The 19,552-nt window shown below is 43.7% G+C and overlaps 1 protein-coding gene and 24 non-coding genes across 27 annotated transcripts in view; 16 read left to right on the top strand and 9 right to left on the bottom strand.

Moving 5' to 3' along the window:
- The window catches only part of ikbkb (inhibitor of nuclear factor kappa B kinase subunit beta), a 96,145-nt gene that overhangs the window by 8,543 nt on the left and 68,050 nt on the right, over positions 1–19,552 (bottom strand). The window lies entirely within an intron of this gene.
- Positions 820–901, top strand: trnas-aga (transfer RNA serine (anticodon AGA)). The gene has a single exon. It is a non-coding gene; the product is annotated as a tRNA-Ser (tRNA).
- Positions 1,331–1,412, bottom strand: trnas-aga (transfer RNA serine (anticodon AGA)). The gene has a single exon. It is a non-coding gene; the product is annotated as a tRNA-Ser (tRNA).
- Positions 1,827–1,908, top strand: trnas-uga (transfer RNA serine (anticodon UGA)). The gene has a single exon. It is a non-coding gene; the product is annotated as a tRNA-Ser (tRNA).
- On the top strand, positions 3,192–3,273 carry trnas-aga (transfer RNA serine (anticodon AGA)). The gene has a single exon. It is a non-coding gene; the product is annotated as a tRNA-Ser (tRNA).
- Positions 3,703–3,784, bottom strand: trnas-aga (transfer RNA serine (anticodon AGA)). The gene has a single exon. It is a non-coding gene; the product is annotated as a tRNA-Ser (tRNA).
- On the top strand, positions 4,199–4,280 carry trnas-uga (transfer RNA serine (anticodon UGA)). The gene has a single exon. It is a non-coding gene; the product is annotated as a tRNA-Ser (tRNA).
- trnas-aga (transfer RNA serine (anticodon AGA)) lies at positions 5,522–5,603 on the top strand. Its single transcript has one exon. It is a non-coding gene; the product is annotated as a tRNA-Ser (tRNA).
- On the bottom strand, positions 6,033–6,114 carry trnas-aga (transfer RNA serine (anticodon AGA)). Its single transcript has one exon. It is a non-coding gene; the product is annotated as a tRNA-Ser (tRNA).
- trnas-uga (transfer RNA serine (anticodon UGA)) lies at positions 6,529–6,610 on the top strand. Its single transcript has one exon. It is a non-coding gene; the product is annotated as a tRNA-Ser (tRNA).
- On the top strand, positions 7,894–7,975 carry trnas-aga (transfer RNA serine (anticodon AGA)). Its single transcript has one exon. It is a non-coding gene; the product is annotated as a tRNA-Ser (tRNA).
- trnas-aga (transfer RNA serine (anticodon AGA)) lies at positions 8,405–8,486 on the bottom strand. Its single transcript has one exon. It is a non-coding gene; the product is annotated as a tRNA-Ser (tRNA).
- On the top strand, positions 8,901–8,982 carry trnas-uga (transfer RNA serine (anticodon UGA)). The gene has a single exon. It is a non-coding gene; the product is annotated as a tRNA-Ser (tRNA).
- On the top strand, positions 10,268–10,349 carry trnas-aga (transfer RNA serine (anticodon AGA)). Its single transcript has one exon. It is a non-coding gene; the product is annotated as a tRNA-Ser (tRNA).
- Positions 10,779–10,860, bottom strand: trnas-aga (transfer RNA serine (anticodon AGA)). Its single transcript has one exon. It is a non-coding gene; the product is annotated as a tRNA-Ser (tRNA).
- On the top strand, positions 11,275–11,356 carry trnas-uga (transfer RNA serine (anticodon UGA)). Its single transcript has one exon. It is a non-coding gene; the product is annotated as a tRNA-Ser (tRNA).
- On the top strand, positions 12,640–12,721 carry trnas-aga (transfer RNA serine (anticodon AGA)). The gene has a single exon. It is a non-coding gene; the product is annotated as a tRNA-Ser (tRNA).
- On the bottom strand, positions 13,151–13,232 carry trnas-aga (transfer RNA serine (anticodon AGA)). Its single transcript has one exon. It is a non-coding gene; the product is annotated as a tRNA-Ser (tRNA).
- Positions 13,647–13,728, top strand: trnas-uga (transfer RNA serine (anticodon UGA)). Its single transcript has one exon. It is a non-coding gene; the product is annotated as a tRNA-Ser (tRNA).
- On the top strand, positions 14,970–15,051 carry trnas-aga (transfer RNA serine (anticodon AGA)). The gene has a single exon. It is a non-coding gene; the product is annotated as a tRNA-Ser (tRNA).
- trnas-aga (transfer RNA serine (anticodon AGA)) lies at positions 15,481–15,562 on the bottom strand. The gene has a single exon. It is a non-coding gene; the product is annotated as a tRNA-Ser (tRNA).
- trnas-uga (transfer RNA serine (anticodon UGA)) lies at positions 15,977–16,058 on the top strand. Its single transcript has one exon. It is a non-coding gene; the product is annotated as a tRNA-Ser (tRNA).
- trnas-aga (transfer RNA serine (anticodon AGA)) lies at positions 17,342–17,423 on the top strand. The gene has a single exon. It is a non-coding gene; the product is annotated as a tRNA-Ser (tRNA).
- trnas-aga (transfer RNA serine (anticodon AGA)) lies at positions 17,853–17,934 on the bottom strand. Its single transcript has one exon. It is a non-coding gene; the product is annotated as a tRNA-Ser (tRNA).
- Positions 18,349–18,430, top strand: trnas-uga (transfer RNA serine (anticodon UGA)). Its single transcript has one exon. It is a non-coding gene; the product is annotated as a tRNA-Ser (tRNA).

Genomic DNA, 19,552 nt, shown 5'->3' with positions numbered 1-19,552 from the left:
ATATAAACACATGCATCATGAAGACAGTCTTACAGAAGAGTAGCAACGTGAACAAAAATTTGCATCAAAAATGGTAAGACTAATATTAGGCCTGCCGCACATTGCCTCGGACTCAGTAGCTGTTGGTTTGCTTCTGCCCCTCAAAAAAAGCATATTGTTGGCAGGAAAACGATATGCAAAATGCAAAGTGAGATACCATTTGGACAGGTTAGTGTCATTTAAACACAATTAACAGTGCTGCCAAACCCTCTACTTAAGTTGTCACAGGACTGGTTTGCTTCTGCCCCACGAGATGCACAGTACATTGCGAGCAGGATTTTAACCTGCGTGGGAAGACCACAATGGACAAGTGGACTGCCTTAACCACAACAACACAGTGCCAACAGTGGAGCTGAAATTTTCTCAGGACTCGGGATGAAGTGAAACCGGGAGGTGTGGGGACCAGCAAAGTGCTTAACGATTATTCATATTTTTGTCCACAGTGTGTCACTTGGAACTGCAATCCTCTGGTTCCTTGAGCCAGGTCCTGACAGCTCAGCCCACCAACATACATATCTTTGGGAATTAAAAAAAAATAATAATAAAATCACCTCATTCATTCCAATATTACCATGAAAAAATTGGTGAGGGATACTGTACAATATACATGATCGCTGCACCATTTTTAAGCCTAAGGTAAAAAGTGAGAACTATGTGTGATATGTCCTCTTTCGTGTTTATTTTTCTCATTGTCAACTTATTGTCAGTTTACCCAATTTACCCAGCCGCATTCTGTCACAATAGATGGTGATTGCACTTTGCAGGATTTGCCAGCAAAGCGTTGTCGTGGCCGAGCGGTTAAGGCGATGGATTAGAAATCCATTGGGGTCTCCCCGCACAGGTTCGAATCCTGTCGACAACGTTCATGTTTTGAGCAGAAACTCCAAAATCTTGTCAATGGTTGATCACAAACGAGACCGACATTTGCAACAAAATCTCCTCTTTGTCGAGAGGATCGATTGGCACACGTTCGTCTCCCTGTCTGTCCTGTCAGTGTGGATTTTCAGTCATCCAGGACATGGTAATCTGCAAACTTCAATAGCGGAAACTTGAATCTTCTTGTTTTATTTGTTTTTAAAAAACAACAACTCGGGCAATTATGGTATTGTGCTATGCTGTACTACCCTGGATGCTCAGTAAAATACAACGAAGTCGGCAATAAGTTGACATCAATAAACAAACAAGTAGAGGTTTTTACCAGGTCATTGTCATGGAAAAACAAGAGTCAACCACATCACACCGACGATTCAAGTCGTTACAGTCCTTGTCAGCTTCTGCCCCAAAACACATCCGTTGTCAGCAGGATTTGAACCTGCGCGGGGAAACCCCAATGGATTTCTAGTCCATCGCCTTAACCACTCGGCCATTACAACACATTGCCTGGAAGGTTGAATAGAGTCCAGTTGACATTTCCCCAGGATTTCGGCACTGCAGGAGGAGACAAGCAAAGCGCTGAGGAGTTCGATGTTCATATTTTTGTCCACAGTGTGTCACTTGGATCTTTGATGGTTTGGACACGTCCAGAGGGGAGAGACTGAGAATATCGGTCGAAGGATTTTAAGGATGGAGCTGTCAGGGAAGAGAGCTCGAGTAAGATCAAAGAGAATTTTTTATCGATGTAGTGTGGGAAGACATGAGGGCAGTTAGTGTTCGAGAGGAGGATGCAGATAGGCTTACATAGAAAAAGGATGACGCGCTGTGGCGACCCCAAACAGGACAAGACAAAGGGAAAAGCAGCCATGTTGGTTTGTCGCAACAGTTGGTCATTCCACTTGCAAATGAGAAGAGTTGTTGTGGCCGAGTGGTTAAGGCGATGGACTTGAAATCCATTGGGGTTTCCCCGCGTAGGTTCAAATCCTGCCAACAACGACGTCCTTTTGAAGCGGACTTGCTGTCTGAAGACCTTGTGGCAGAAGTTGAAATTTGTGGTCGTTTTCAGCCTATAAGGACTATGCTCCAGAACCAGAGCATGGGACTACCAAGTGACGAACGACAGACTGAAACAGTGGTCCTCTTTGTGTTCTATTTTTTTGCGTCGGAACTTTCCTATCCGAGCGAGAACACCACGAAGTACTTGGAGGATAGGTCGTTCAAATTCTAAAATCGCTCAGGAAGTACCTCGGTGCACCTTCAAGCCCCCTTTAGTAAAGGTTACTCCTGACCAACCTTTACGAAAGGAAAGGAGATGTTACCCACCATCCTTTACAGTAGCAATATTTGAAACAAGAGACCACGACAAAGTTTCGAGACTACACGAAGATGCTCAAGAGTTTCAAGCAAGACACTTTCAAGATAACAATGACAATATTTTTCAAATAAAAAATGGTACACAACCGTATATATAAACACATGCATCATGAAGACAGTCTTACAGAAGAGTAGCAACGTGAACAAAAATTTGCATCAAAAATGGTAAGGCTAATATTAGGCCTGCCGCACACCGCCTCGGACTCAGTAGCTGTTGGTTTGCTTCTGCCCCTCAAAAAAAGCATATTGTTGGCAGGAAAACGATATGCAAAATGCAAAGTGAGATACCATTTGGACAGGTTAGTGTCATTTAAACACAATTAACAGTGCTGCCAAACCCTCTACTTAAGTTGTCACAGGACTGGTTTGCTTCTGCCCCACGAGATGCACAGTACATTGCGAGCAGGATTTTAACCTGCGTGGGAAGACCACAATGTGGACTGCCTTAACCACAACAACACAGTGCCAACAGTGGAGCTGAAATTTTCTCAGGACTCGGGATGAAGTGAAACCGGGAGGTGTGGGGACCAGCAAAGTGCTTAACGATTATTCATATTTTTGTCCACAGTGTGTCACTTGGAACTGCAATCCTCTGGTTCCTTGAGCCAGGTCCTGACAGCTGAGCCCACCAACATACATATCTTTGGGAATTAAAAAAAAATAATAATAAAATCACCTCATTCATTCCAATATTACCATGAAAAAATTGGTGAGGGATACTGTACAATATACATGATCGCTGCACCATTTTTAAGCCTAAGGTAAAAAGTGAGAACTATGTGTGATATGTCCTCTTTCGTGTTTATTTTTCTCATTGTCAACTTATTGTCAGTTTACCCAATTTACCCAGCCGCATTCTGTCACAATAGATGGTGATTGCACTTTGCAGGATTTGCCAGCAAAGCGTTGTCGTGGCCGAGCGGTTAAGGCGATGGATTAGAAATCCATTGGGGTCTCCCCGCACAGGTTCGAATCCTGTCGACAACGTTCATGTTTTGAGCAGAAACTCCAAAATCTTGTCAATGGTTGATCACAAACGAGACCGACATTTGCAACAAAATCTCCTCTTTGTCGAGAGGATCGATTGGCACACGTTCGTCTCCCTGTCTGTCCTGTCAGTGTGGATTTTCAGTCATCCAGGACATGGTAATCTGCAAACTTCAATAGCGGAAACTTGAATCTTCTTGTTTTATTTGTTTTTAAAAAACAACAACTCGGGCAATTATGGTATTGTGCTATGCTGTACTACCCTGGATGCTCAGTAAAATACAACGAAGTCGGCAATAAGTTGACATCAATAAACAAACAAGTAGAGGTTTTTACCAGGTCATTGTCATGGAAAAACAAGAGTCAACCACATCACACCGACGATTCAAGTCGTTACAGTACTTGTTAGCTTCTGCCCCAAAACACATCCGTTGTCAGCAGGATTTGAACCTGCGCGGGGAAACCCCAATGGATTTCTAGTCCATCGCCTTAACCACTCGGCCATGACAACACATTGCCTGGAAGGTTGAAAAGAGTCCAGTTGACATTTCCCCAGGATTTCGGCACTGCAGGAGGAGACAAGCAAAGCGCTGAGGAGTTCGATGTTCATATTTTTGTCCACAGTGTGTCACTTGGATCTTTGATGGTTTGGACACGTCCAGAGGGGAGAAACTGAGAATATCGGTCGTAGGATTTTAAGGATGGAGCTGTCAGGGAAGAGAGCTCGAGTAAGATCAAAGAGAATTTTTTATCGATGTAGTGTGGGAAGACATGAGGGCAGTTAGTGTTCGAGAGGAGGATGCAGATAGGCTTACATAGAAAAAGGATGACGCGCTGTGGCGACCCCAAACAGGACAAGACAAAGGGAAAAGCAGCCATGTTGGTTTGTCGCAACAGTTGGTCATTCCACTTGCAAATGAGAAGAGTTGTTGTGGCCGAGTGGTTAAGGCAATGGACTTGAAATCCATTGGGGTTTCCCCGCGTAGGTTCAAATCCTGCCAACAACGACTTCCTTTTGAAGCGGACTTGCTGTCTGAAGACCTTGTGGCAGAAGTTGAAATTTGTGGTCGTTTTCAGCCTATAAGGACTATGCTCCAGAACCAGAACATGGGACTACCAAGTGACGAACGACAGACTGAAACAGTGGTCCTCTTTGTGTTCTATTTTTTTGCGTCGGAACTTTCCTATCCGAGCGAGAACACCACGAAGTACTTGGAGGATAGGTCGTTCAAATTCTAAAATCGCTCAGGAAGTACCTCGGTCCACCTTCAAGCCCCCTTTAGTAAAGGTTACTCCTGACCAACCTTTACGAAAGGAAAGGAGATGTTACCCACCATCCTTTACAGTAGCAATATTTGAAACAAGAGACCACGACAAAGTTTCCAGACTACACGAAGATGCTCAAGAGTTTCAAGCAAGACAACCGTATATATAAACACATGCATCATGAAGACAGTCTTACAGAAGAGTAGCAACGTGAACAAAAATTTGCATCAAAAATGGTAAGACTAATATTAGGCTTGCCGCACACTGCCTCGGACTCAGTAGCTGTTGGTTTGCTTCTGCCCCTCAAAAAAAGCATATTGTTGGCAGAAAAACGATATGCAAAATGCAAAGTGAGATACCATTTGGACAGGTTAGTGTCATTTAAACACAATTAACAGTGCTGCCAAACCCTCTACTTAAGTTGTCACAGGACTGGTTTGCTTCTGCCCCACGAGATGCACAGTACATTGCGAGCAGGATTTTAACCTGCGTGGGAAGACCACAATGGACAAGTGGACTGCCTTAACCACAACAACACAGTGCCAACAGTGGAGCTGAAATTTTCTCAGGACTCGGGATGAAGTGAAACCGGGAGGTGTGGGGACCAGCAAAGTGCTTAACGATTATTCATATTTTTGTCCACAGTGTGTCACTTGGAACTGCAATCCTCTGGTTCCTTGAGCCAGGTCATGACAGCTCAGCCCACCAACATACATATCTTTGGGAATTAAAAAAAATAAATAATAAAATCACCTCATTCATTCCAATATTACCATGAAAAAATTGGTGAGGGATACTGTACAATATACATGATCGCTGCACCATTTTTAAGCCTAAGGTAAAAAGTGAGAACTATGTGTGATATGTCCTCTTTCGTGTTTATTTTTCTCATTGTCAACTTATTGTCAGTTTACCCAATTTACCCAGCCGCATTCTGTCACAATAGATGGTGATTGCACTTTGCAGGATTTGCTAGCAAAGCGTTGTCGTGGCCGAGTGGTTAAGGCGATGGATTAGAAATCCATTGGGGTCTCCCCGCACAGGTTCGAATCCTGTCGACAACGTTCATGTTTTGAGCAGAAACTCCAAAATCTTGTCAATGGTTGATCACAAACGAGACCGACATTTGCAACAAAATCTCCTCTTTGTCGAGAGGATCGATTGGCACACGTTCGTCTCCCTGTCTGTCCTGTCAGTGTGGATTTTCAGTCATCCAGGACATGGTAATCTGCAAACTTCAATAGCGGAAACTTGAATCTTCTTGTTTTATTTGTTTTTAAAAAACAACAACTCGGGCAATTATGGTATTGTGCTATGCTGTACTACCCTGGATGCTCAGTAAAATACAACGAAGTCGGCAATAAGTTGATATCAATAAACAAACAAGTAGAGGTTTTTACCAGGTCATTGTCATGGAAAAACAAGAGTCAACCACAACACACCGACGATTCAAGTCATTACAGTACTTGTTAGCTTCTGCCCCAAAACACATCCGTTGTCAGCAGGATTTGAACCTGCGCGGGGAAACCCCAATGGATTTCTAGTCCATCGCCTTAACCACTCGGCCATGACAACACATTGAGTGGAAGGTTGAAAAGAGTCCAGTTGACATTTTCCCAGGATTTCGGCACTGCAGGAGGAGACAAGCAAAGCGCTGAGGAGTTCAATGTTCATATTTTTGTCCACAGTGTGTCACTTGGATCTTTGATGGTTTGGACACGTCCAGAGGGGAGAGACTGAGAATATCGGTCGAAGGATTTTAAGGATGGAGCTGTCAGGGAAGAGAGCTCGAGTAAGATCAAAGAGAATTTTTTATCGATGTAGTGTGGGAAGACATGAGGGCAGTTAGTGTTCGAGAGGAGGATGCAGATAGGCTTACATGGAAAAAGGATGACGCGCTGTGGCGACCCCAAACAGGACAAGACAAAGGGAAAAGCAGCCATGTTGGTTTGTCGCAACAGTTGGTCATTCCACTGGCAAATGAGAAGAGTTGTTGTGGCCGAGTGGTTAAGGCGATGGACTTGAAATCCATTGGGGTTTCCCCGCGTAGGTTCAAATCCTGCCAACAACGGCGTCCTTTTGAAGCGGACTTGCTGTCTGAAGACCTTGTGGCAGAAGTTGAAATTTGTGGTCGTTTTCAGCCTATAAGAACTATGCTCCAGAACCAGAGCATGGGACTACCAAGTGACGAACGACAGACTGAAACAGTGGTCCTCTTTGTGTTCTATTTTTTTGCGTCGGAACTTTCCTATCTGAGCGAGAACACCACGAAGTACTTGGAGGATAGGTCGTTCAAATTCTAAAATCGCTCAGGAAGTACCTCGGTGCACTTTCAAGCCCCCTTTAGTAAAGGTTACTCCTGACCAACCTTTACGAAAGGAAAGGAGATGTTACCCACCATCCTTTACAGTAGCAATATTTGAAACAAGAGACCACGACAAAGTTTCGAGACTACACGAAGATGCTCAAGAGTTTCAAGCAAGACACTTTCAAGATAACAATGACAATATTTTTCAAATAAAAAATGGTACACAACCGTATATATAAACACATGCATCATGAAGACAGTCTTACAGAAGAGTAGCAACGTGAACAAAAATTTGCATCAAAAATGGTAAGGCTAATATTAGGCCTGCCGCACACCGCCTCGGACTCAGTAGCTGTTGGTTTGCTTCTGCCCCTCAAAAAAAGCATATTGTTGGCAGGAAAACGATATGCAAAATGCAAAGTGAGATACCATTTGGACAGGTTAGTGTCATTTAAACACAATTAACAGTGCTGCCAAACCCTCTACTTAAGTTGTCACAGGACTGGTTTGCTTCTGCCCCACGAGATGCACAGTACATTGCGAGCAGGATTTTAACCTGCGTGGGAAGACCACAATGTGGACTGCCTTAACCACAACAACACAGTGCCAACAGTGGAGCTGAAATTTTCTCAGGACTCGGGATGAAGTGAAACCGGGAGGTGTGGGGACCAGCAAAGTGCTTAACGATTATTCATATTTTTGTCCACAGTGTGTCACTTGGAACTGCAATCCTCTGGTTCCTTGAGCCAGGTCCTGACAGCTCAGCCCACCAACATACATATCTTTGGGAATTTAAAAAAAATAATAATAAAATCACCTCATTCATTCCAATATTACCATGAAAAAATTGGTGAGGGATACTGTACAATATACATGATCGCTGCACCATTTTTAAGCCTAAGGTAAAAAGTGAGAACTATGTGTGATATGTCCTCTTTCGTGTTTATTTTTCTCATTGTCAACTTATTGTCAGTTTACCCAATTTACCCAGCCGCATTCTGTCACAATAGATGGTGATTGCACTTTGCAGGATTTGCCAGCAAAGCGTTGTCGTGGCCGAGCGGTTAAGGCGATGGATTAGAAATCCATTGGGGTCTCCCCGCACAGGTTCGAATCCTGTCGACAACGTTCATGTTTTGAGCAGAAACTCCAAAATCTTGTCAATGGTTGATCACAAACGAGACCGACATTTGCAACAAAATCTCCTCTTTGTCGAGAGGATCGATTGGCACACGTTCGTCTCCCTGTCTGTCCTGTCAGTGTGGATTTTCAGTCATCCAGGACATGGTAATCTGCAAACTTCAATAGCGGAAACTTGAATCTTCTTGTTTTATTTGTTTTTAAAAAACAACAACTCGGGCAATTATGGTATTGTGCTATGCTGTACTACCCTGGATGCTCAGTAAAATACAACGAAGTCGGCAATAAGTTGACATCAATAAACAAACAAGTAGAGGTTTTTACCAGGTCATTGTCATGGAAAAACAAGAGTCAACCACATCACACCGACGATTCAAGTCATTACAGTACTTGTTAGCTTCTGCCCCAAAACACATCCGTTGTCAGCAGGATTTGAACCTGCGCGGGGAAACCCCAATGGATTTCTAGTCCATCGCCTTACCCACTCGGCCATTACAACACAGTGCCTGGAAGGTTGAAAAGAGTCCAGTTGACATTTCCCCAGGATTTCGGCACTGCAGGAGGAGACAAGCAAAGCGCTGAGGAGTTCGATGTTCATATTTTTGTCCACAGTGTGTCACTTGGATCTTTGATGGTTTGGACACGTCCAGAGGGGAGAGACTGAGAATATCGGTCGAAGGATTTTAAGGATGGAGCTGTCAGGGAAGAGAGCTCGAGTAAGATCAAAGATAATTTTTTATCGATGTAGTGTGGGAAGACATGAGGGCAGTTAGCGTTCGAGAGGAGGATGCAGATAGGCTTACATAGAAAAAGGATGACGCGCTGTGGCGACCCCAAACAGGACAAGACAAAGGGAAAAGCAGCCATGTTGGTTTGTCGCAACAGTTGGTCATTCCACTTGCAAATGAGAAGAGTTGTTGTGGCCGAGTGGTTAAGGCGATGGACTTGAAATCCATTGGGGTTTCCCCGCGTAGGTTCAAATCCTGCCAACAACGAAGTCCTTTTGAAGCGGACTTGCTGTCTGAAGACCTTGTGGCAGAAGTTGAAATTTGTGGTCGTTTTCAGCCTATAAGGACTATGCTCCAGAACCAGAGCATGGGACTACCAAGTGACGAACGACAGACTGAAACAGTGGTCCTCTTTGTGTTCTATTTTTTTGCGTCGGAACTTTCCTATCCGAGCGAGAACACCACGAAGTACTTGGAGGATAGGTCGTTCAAATTCTAAAATCTCTCAGGAAGTACCTCGGTGCACCTTCAAGCCCCCTTTAGTAAAGGTTACTCCTGACCAACCTTTACGAAAGGAAAGGAGATGTTACCCACCATCCTTTACAGTAGCAATATTTGAAACAAGAGACCACGACAAAGTTTCCAGACTACACGAAGATGCTCAAGAGTTTCAAGCAAGACACTTTCAAGATAACAATGACAATATTTTTCAAATAAAAAATGGTACACAACCGTATATATAAACACATGCATCATGAAGACAGTCTTACAGAAGAGTAGCAACGTGAACAAAAATTTGCATCAAAAATGGTAAGACTAATATTAGGCCTGCCGCACACTGCCTCGGACTCAGTAGCTGTTGGTTTGCTTCTGCCCCTCAAAAAAAGCATATTGTTGGCAGAAAAACGATATGCAAAATGCAAAGTGAGATACCATTTGGACAGGTTAGTGTCATTTAAACACAATTAACAGTGCTGCCAAACCCTCTACTTAAGTTGTCACAGGACTGGTTTGCTTCTGCCCCACGAGATGCACAGTACATTGCGAGCAGGATTTTAACCTGCGTGGGAAGACCACAATGGACAAGTGGACTGCCTTAACCACAACAACACAGTGCCAACAGTGGAGCTGAAATTTTCTCAGGACTCGGGATGAAGTGAAACCGGGAGGTGTGGGGACCAGCAGTGCTTAACGATTATTCATATTTTTGTCCACAGTGTGTCACTTGGAACTGCAATCCTCTGGTTCCTTGAGCCAGGTCCTGACAGCTGAGCCCACCAACATACATATCTTTGGGAATTAAAAAAAAAAAAAAATAAAATCACCTCATTCATTCCAATATTACCATGAAAAAATTGGTGAGGGATACTGTACAATATACATGATTGCTGCACCATTTTTAAGCCTAAGGTAAAAAGTGAGAACTATGTGTGATATGTCCTCTTTCGTGTTTATTTTTCTCATTGTCAACTTATTGTCAGTTTACCCAATTTACCCAGCCGCACTGTCACAATAGATGGTGATTGCACTTTGCAGGATTTGCCAGCAAAGCGTTGTCGTGGCCGAGCGGTTAAGGCGATGGATTAGAAATCCATTGGGGTCTCCCCGCACAGGTTCGAATCCTGTCGACAACGTTCATGTTTTGAGCAGAAACTCCAAAATCTTGTCAATGGTTGATCACAAACGAGACCAACATTTGCAACAAAATCTCCTCTTTGTCGAGAGGATCGATTGGCACACGTTCGTCTCCCTGTCTGTCCTGTCAGTGTGGATTTTCAGGCATCCAGGACATGGTAATCTGCAAACTTCAATAGCGGAAACTTGAATCTTCTTGTTTTATTTGTTTTTAAAAAACAACAACTCGGGCAATTATGGTATTGTGCTATGCTGTACTACCCTGGATGCTCAGTAAAATACAACGAAGTCGGCAATAAGTTGATATCAATAAACAAACAAGTAGAGGTTTTTACCAGGTCATTGTCATGGAAAAACAAGAGTCAACCACATCACACCGACGATTCAAGTCATTACAGTACTTGTTAGCTTCTGCCCCAAAACACATCCGTTGTCAGCAGGATTTGAACCTGCGCGGGGAAACCCCAATGGATTTCTAGTCCATCGCCTTAACCACTCGGCCATGACAACACATTGACTGGAAGGTTGAAAAGAGTCCAGTTGACATTTTCCCAGGATTTCGGCACTGCAGGAGGAGACAAGCAAAGCGCTGAAGAGTTCAATGTTCATATTTTTGTCCACAGTGTGTCACTTGGATCTTTGATGGTTTGGACACGTCCAGAGGGGAGAGACTGAGAATATCGGTCGAAGGATTTTAAGGATGGAGCTGTCAGGGAAGAGAGCTCGAGTAAGATCAAAGAGAATTTTTTATCGATGTCGTGTGGGAAGACATGAGGGCAGTTAGTGTTCGAGAGGAGGATGCAGATAGGCTTACATGGAAAAAGGATGACGCGCTGTGGCGACCCCAAACAGGACAAGACAAAGGGAAAAGCAGCCATGTTGGTTTGTCGCAACAGTTGGTCATTCCACTGGCAAATGAGAAGAGTTGTTGTGGCCGAGTGGTTAAGGCGATGGACTTGAAATCCATTGGGGTTTCCCCGCGTAGGTTCAAATCCTGCCAACAACGGCGTCCTTTTGAAGCGGACTTGCTGTCTGAAGACCTTGTGGCAGAAGTTGAAATTTGTGGTCGTTTTCAGCCTATAAGAACTATGCTCCAGAACCAGAGCATGGGACTACCAAGTGACGAACGACAGACTGAAACAGTGGTCCTCTTTGTGTTCTATTTTTTTGCGTCGGAACTTTCCTATCTGAGCGAGAACACCACGAAGTACTTGGAGGATAGGTCGTTCAAATTCTAAAATCGCTCAGGAAGTACCTCGGTGCACCTTCAAGCCCCCTTTAGTAAAGGTTACTCCTGACCAACCTTTACGAAAGGAAAGGAGATGTTACCCACCATCCTTTACAGTAGCAATATTTGAAACAAGAGACCACGACAAAGTTTCCAGACTACACGAAGATGCTCAAGAGTTTCAAGCAAGACACTTTCAAGATAACAATGACAATATTTTTCAAATAAAAAATGGTACACAACCGTATATATAAACACATGCATCATGAAGACAGTCTTACAGAAGAGTAGCAACGTGAACAAAAATTTGCATCAAAAATGGTAAGGCTAATATTAGGCCTGCCGCACACCGCCTCGGACTCAGTAGCTGTTGGTTTGCTTCTGCCCCTCAAAAAAAGCATATTGTTGGCAGGAAAACGATATGCAAAATGCAAAGTGAGATACCATTTGGACAGGTTAGTGTCATTTAAACACAATTAACAGTGCTGCCAAACCCTCTACTTAAGTTGTCACAGGACTGGTTTGCTTCTGCCCCACGAGATGCACAGTACATTGCGAGCAGGATTTTAACCTGCGTGGGAAGACCACAATGTGGACTGCCTTAACCACAACAACACAGTGCCAACAGTGGAGCTGAAATTTTCTCAGGACTCGGGATGAAGTGAAACCGGGAGGTGTGGGGACCAGCAAAGTGCTTAACGATTATTCATATTTTTGTCCACAGTGTGTCACTTGGAACTGCAATCCTCTGGTTCCTTGAGCCAGGTCCTGACAGCTGAGCCCACCAACATACATATCTTTGGGAATTAAAAAAAAATAATAATAAAATCACCTCATTCATTCCAATATTACCATGAAAAAATTGGTGAGGGATACTGTACAATATACATGATCGCTGCACCATTTTTAAGCCTAAGGTAAAAAGTGAGAACTATGTGTGATATGTCCTCTTTCGTGTTTATTTTTCTCATTGTCAACTTATTGTCAGTTTACCCAATTTACCCAGCCGCATTCTGTCACAATAGATGGTGATTGCACTTTGCAGGATTTGCCAGCAAAGCGTTGTCGTGGCCGAGCGGTTAAGGCGATGGATTAGAAATCCATTGGGGTCTCCCCGCACAGGTTCGAATCCTGTCGACAACGTTCATGTTTTGAGCAGAAACTCCAAAATCTTGTCAATGGTTGATCACAAACGAGACCGACATTTGCAACAAAATCTCCTCTTTGTCGAGAGGATCGATTGGCACACGTTCGTCTCCCTGTCTGTCCTGTCAGTGTGGATTTTCAGTCATCCAGGACATGGTAATCTGCAAACTTCAATAGCGGAAACTTGAATCTTCTTGTTTTATTTGTTTTTAAAAAACAACAACTCGGGCAATTATGGTATTGTGCTATGCTGTACTACCCTGGATGCTCAGTAAAATACAACGAAGTCGGCAATAAGTTGACATCAATAAACAAACAAGTAGAGGTTTTTACCAGGTCATTGTCATGGAAAAACAAGAGTCAACCACATCACACCGACGATTCAAGTCGTTACAGTACTTGTTAGCTTCTGCCCCAAAACACATCCGTTGTCAGCAGGATTTGAACCTGCGCGGGGAAACCCCAATGGATTTCTAGTCCATCGCCTTAACCACTCGGCCATGACAACACATTGCCTGGAAGGTTGAAAAGAGTCCAGTTGACATTTCCCCAGGATTTCGGCACTGCAGGAGGAGACAAGCAAAGCGCTGAGGAGTTCGATGTTCATATTTTTGTCCACAGTGTGTCACTTGGATCTTTGATGGTTTGGACACGTCCAGAGGGGAGAAACTGAGAATATCGGTCGTAGGATTTTAAGGATGGAGCTGTCAGGGAAGAGAGCTCGAGTAAGATCAAAGAGAATTTTTTATCGATGTAGTGTGGGAAGACATGAGGGCAGTTAGTGTTCGAGAGGAGGATGCAGATAGGCTTACATAGAAAAAGGATGACGCGCTGTGGCGACCCCAAACAGGACAAGACAAAGGGAAAAGCAGCCATGTTGGTTTGTCGCAACAGTTGGTCATTCCACTTGCAAATGAGAAGAGTTGTTGTGGCCGAGTGGTTAAGGCAATGGACTTGAAATCCATTGGGGTTTCCCCGCGTAGGTTCAAATCCTGCCAACAACGACTTCCTTTTGAAGCGGACTTGCTGTCTGAAGACCTTGTGGCAGAAGTTGAAATTTGTGGTCGTTTTCAGCCTATAAGGACTATGCTCCAGAACCAGAACATGGGACTACCAAGTGACGAACGACAGACTGAAACAGTGGTCCTCTTTGTGTTCTATTTTTTTGCGTCGGAACTTTCCTATCCGAGCGAGAACACCACGAAGTACTTGGAGGATAGGTCGTTCAAATTCTAAAATCGCTCAGGAAGTACCTCGGTCCACCTTCAAGCCCCCTTTAGTAAAGGTTACTCCTGACCAACCTTTACGAAAGGAAAGGAGATGTTACCCACCATCCTTTACAGTAGCAATATTTGAAACAAGAGACCACGACAAAGTTTCCAGACTACACGAAGATGCTCAAGAGTTTCAAGCAAGACAACCGTATATATAAACACATGCATCATGAAGACAGTCTTACAGAAGAGTAGCAACGTGAACAAAAATTTGCATCAAAAATGGTAAGACTAATATTAGGCTTGCCGCACACTGCCTCGGACTCAGTAGCTGTTGGTTTGCTTCTGCCCCTCAAAAAAAGCATATTGTTGGCAGAAAAACGATATGCAAAATGCAAAGTGAGATACCATTTGGACAGGTTAGTGTCATTTAAACACAATTAACAGTGCTGCCAAACCCTCTACTTAAGTTGTCACAGGACTGGTTTGCTTCTGCCCCACGAGATGCACAGTACATTGCGAGCAGGATTTTAACCTGCGTGGGAAGACCACAATGGACAAGTGGACTGCCTTAACCACAACAACACAGTGCCAACAGTGGAGCTGAAATTTTCTCAGGACTCGGGATGAAGTGAAACCGGGAGGTGTGGGGACCAGCAAAGTGCTTAACGATTATTCATATTTTTGTCCACAGTGTGTCACTTGGAACTGCAATCCTCTGGTTCCTTGAGCCAGGTCATGACAGCTCAGCCCACCAACATACATATCTTTGGGAATTAAAAAAAATAAATAATAAAATCACCTCATTCATTCCAATATTACCATGAAAAAATTGGTGAGGGATACTGTACAATATACATGATCGCTGCACCATTTTTAAGCCTAAGGTAAAAAGTGAGAACTATGTGTGATATGTCCTCTTTCGTGTTTATTTTTCTCATTGTCAACTTATTGTCAGTTTACCCAATTTACCCAGCCGCATTCTGTCACAATAGATGGTGATTGCACTTTGCAGGATTTGCTAGCAAAGCGTTGTCGTGGCCGAGTGGTTAAGGCGATGGATTAGAAATCCATTGGGGTCTCCCCGCACAGGTTCGAATCCTGTCGACAACGTTCATGTTTTGAGCAGAAACTCCAAAATCTTGTCAATGGTTGATCACAAACGAGACCGACATTTGCAACAAAATCTCCTCTTTGTCGAGAGGATCGATTGGCACACGTTCGTCTCCCTGTCTGTCCTGTCAGTGTGGATTTTCAGTCATCCAGGACATGGTAATCTGCAAACTTCAATAGCGGAAACTTGAATCTTCTTGTTTTATTTGTTTTTAAAAAACAACAACTCGGGCAATTATGGTATTGTGCTATGCTGTACTACCCTGGATGCTCAGTAAAATACAACGAAGTCGGCAATAAGTTGATATCAATAAACAAACAAGTAGAGGTTTTTACCAGGTCATTGTCATGGAAAAACAAGAGTCAACCACAACACACCGACGATTCAAGTCATTACAGTACTTGTTAGCTTCTGCCCCAAAACACATCCGTTGTCAGCAGGATTTGAACCTGCGCGGGGAAACCCCAATGGATTTCTAGTCCATCGCCTTAACCACTCGGCCATGACAACACATTGAGTGGAAGGTTGAAAAGAGTCCAGTTGACATTTTCCCAGGATTTCGGCACTGCAGGAGGAGACAAGCAAAGCGCTGAGGAGTTCAATGTTCATATTTTTGTCCACAGTGTGTCACTTGGATCTTTGATGGTTTGGACACGTCCAGAGGGGAGAGACTGAGAATATCGGTCGAAGGATTTTAAGGATGGAGCTGTCAGGGAAGAGAGCTCGAGTAAGATCAAAGAGAATTTTTTATCGATGTAGTGTGGGAAGACATGAGGGCAGTTAGTGTTCGAGAGGAGGATGCAGATAGGCTTACATGGAAAAAGGATGACGCGCTGTGGCGACCCCAAACAGGACAAGACAAAGGGAAAAGCAGCCATGTTGGTTTGTCGCAACAGTTGGTCATTCCACTGGCAAATGAGAAGAGTTGTTGTGGCCGAGTGGTTAAGGCGATGGACTTGAAATCCATTGGGGTTTCCCCGCGTAGGTTCAAATCCTGCCAACAACGGCGTCCTTTTGAAGCGGACTTGCTGTCTGAAGACCTTGTGGCAGAAGTTGAAATTTGTGGTCGTTTTCAGCCTATAAGAACTATGCTCCAGAACCAGAGCATGGGACTACCAAGTGACGAACGACAGACTGAAACAGTGGTCCTCTTTGTGTTCTATTTTTTTGCGTCGGAACTTTCCTATCTGAGCGAGAACACCACGAAGTACTTGGAGGATAGGTCGTTCAAATTCTAAAATCGCTCAGGAAGTACCTCGGTGCACTTTCAAGCCCCCTTTAGTAAAGGTTACTCCTGACCAACCTTTACGAAAGGAAAGGAGATGTTACCCACCATCCTTTACAGTAGCAATATTTGAAACAAGAGACCACGACAAAGTTTCGAGACTACACGAAGATGCTCAAGAGTTTCAAGCAAGACACTTTCAAGATAACAATGACAATATTTTTCAAATAAAAAATGGTACACAACCGTATATATAAACACATGCATCATGAAGACAGTCTTACAGAAGAGTAGCAACGTGAACAAAAATTTGCATCAAAAATGGTAAGGCTAATATTAGGCCTGCCGCACACCGCCTCGGACTCAGTAGCTGTTGGTTTGCTTCTGCCCCTCAAAAAAAGCATATTGTTGGCAGGAAAACGATATGCAAAATGCAAAGTGAGATACCATTTGGACAGGTTAGTGTCATTTAAACACAATTAACAGTGCTGCCAAACCCTCTACTTAAGTTGTCACAGGACTGGTTTGCTTCTGCCCCACGAGATGCACAGTACATTGCGAGCAGGATTTTAACCTGCGTGGGAAGACCACAATGTGGACTGCCTTAACCACAACAACACAGTGCCAACAGTGGAGCTGAAATTTTCTCAGGACTCGGGATGAAGTGAAACCGGGAGGTGTGGGGACCAGCAAAGTGCTTAACGATTATTCATATTTTTGTCCACAGTGTGTCACTTGGAACTGCAATCCTCTGGTTCCTTGAGCCAGGTCCTGACAGCTCAGCCCACCAACATACATATCTTTGGGAATTTAAAAAAAATAATAATAAAATCACCTCATTCATTCCAATATTACCATGAAAAAATTGGTGAGGGATACTGTACAATATACATGATCGCTGCACCATTTTTAAGCCTAAGGTAAAAAGTGAGAACTATGTGTGATATGTCCTCTTTCGTGTTTATTTTTCTCATTGTCAACTTATTGTCAGTTTACCCAATTTACCCAGCCGCATTCTGTCACAATAGATGGTGATTGCACTTTGCAGGATTTGCCAGCAAAGCGTTGTCGTGGCCGAGCGGTTAAGGCGATGGATTAGAAATCCATTGGGGTCTCCCCGCACAGGTTCGAATCCTGTCGACAACGTTCATGTTTTGAGCAGAAACTCCAAAATCTTGTCAATGGTTGATCACAAACGAGACCGACATTTGCAACAAAATCTCCTCTTTGTCGAGAGGATCGATTGGCACACGTTCGTCTCCCTGTCTGTCCTGTCAGTGTGGATTTTCAGTCATCCAGGACATGGTAATCTGCAAACTTCAATAGCGGAAACTTGAATCTTCTTGTTTTATTTGTTTTTAAAAAACAACAACTCGGGCAATTATGGTATTGTGCTATGCTGTACTACCCTGGATGCTCAGTAAAATACAACGAAGTCGGCAATAAGTTGACATCAATAAACAAACAAGTAGAGGTTTTTACCAGGTCATTGTCATGGAAAAACAAGAGTCAACCACATCACACCGACGATTCAAGTCATTACAGTACTTGTTAGCTTCTGCCCCAAAACACATCCGTTGTCAGCAGGATTTGAACCTGCGCGGGGAAACCCCAATGGATTTCTAGTCCATCGCCTTACCCACTCGGCCATTACAACACAGTGCCTGGAAGGTTGAAAAGAGTCCAGTTGACATTTCCCCAGGATTTCGGCACTGCAGGAGGAGACAAGCAAAGCGCTGAGGAGTTCGATGTTCATATTTTTGTCCACAGTGTGTCACTTGGATCTTTGATGGTTTGGACACGTCCAGAGGGGAGAGACTGAGAATATCGGTCGAAGGATTTTAAGGATGGAGCTGTCAGGGAAGAGAGCTCGAGTAAGATCAAAGATAATTTTTTATCGATGTAGTGTGGGAAGACATGAGGGCAGTTAGCGTTCGAGAGGAGGATGCAGATAGGCTTACATAGAAAAAGGATGACGCGCTGTGGCGACCCCAAACAGGACAAGACAAAGGGAAAAGCAGCCATGTTGGTTTGTCGCAACAGTTGGTCATTCCACTTGCAAATGAGAAGAGTTGTTGTGGCCGAGTGGTTAAGGCGATGGACTTGAAATCCATTGGGGTTTCCCCGCGTAGGTTCAAATCCTGCCAACAACGAAGTCCTTTTGAAGCGGACTTGCTGTCTGAAGACCTTGTGGCAGAAGTTGAAATTTGTGGTCGTTTTCAGCCTATAAGGACTATGCTCCAGAACCAGAGCATGGGACTACCAAGTGACGAACGACAGACTGAAACAGTGGTCCTCTTTGTGTTCTATTTTTTTGCGTCGGAACTTTCCTATCCGAGCGAGAACACCACGAAGTACTTGGAGGATAGGTCGTTCAAATTCTAAAATCTCTCAGGAAGTACCTCGGTGCACCTTCAAGCCCCCTTTAGTAAAGGTTACTCCTGACCAACCTTTACGAAAGGAAAGGAGATGTTACCCACCATCCTTTACAGTAGCAATATTTGAAACAAGAGACCACGACAAAGTTTCCAGACTACACGAAGATGCTCAAGAGTTTCAAGCAAGACACTTTCAAGATAACAATGACAATATTTTTCAAATAAAAAATGGTACACAACCGTATATATAAACACATGCATCATGAAGACAGTCTTACAGAAGAGTAGCAACGTGAACAAAAATTTGCATCAAAAATGGTAAGACTAATATTAGGCCTGCCGCACACTGCCTCGGACTCAGTAGCTGTTGGTTTGCTTCTGCCCCTCAAAAAAAGCATATTGTTGGCAGAAAAACGATATGCAAAATGCAAAGTGAGATACCATTTGGACAGGTTAGTGTCATTTAAACACAATTAACAGTGCTGCCAAACCCTCTACTTAAGTTGTCACAGGACTGGTTTGCTTCTGCCCCACGAGATGCACAGTACATTGCGAGCAGGATTTTAACCTGCGTGGGAAGACCACAATGGACAAGTGGACTGCCTTAACCACAACAACACAGTGCCAACAGTGGAGCTGAAATTTTCTCAGGACTCGGGATGAAGTGAAACCGGGAGGTGTGGGGACCAGCAGTGCTTAACGATTATTCATATTTTTGTCCACAGTGTGTCACTTGGAACTGCAATCCTCTGGTTCCTTGAGCCAGGTCCTGACAGCTGAGCCCACCAACATACATATCTTTGGGAATTAAAAAAAAAAAAAAATAAAATCACCTCATTCATTCCAATATTACCATGAAAAAATTGGTGAGGGATACTGTACAATATACATGATTGC

The sequence above is a fragment of the Phyllopteryx taeniolatus genome, chromosome 3 (assembly GCF_024500385.1).
Source record: "Phyllopteryx taeniolatus isolate TA_2022b chromosome 3, UOR_Ptae_1.2, whole genome shotgun sequence".
Lineage (NCBI taxonomy): Eukaryota > Metazoa > Chordata > Actinopteri > Syngnathiformes > Syngnathidae > Phyllopteryx > Phyllopteryx taeniolatus.
This window is presented reverse-complemented; position numbering and strand designations above follow the sequence as displayed.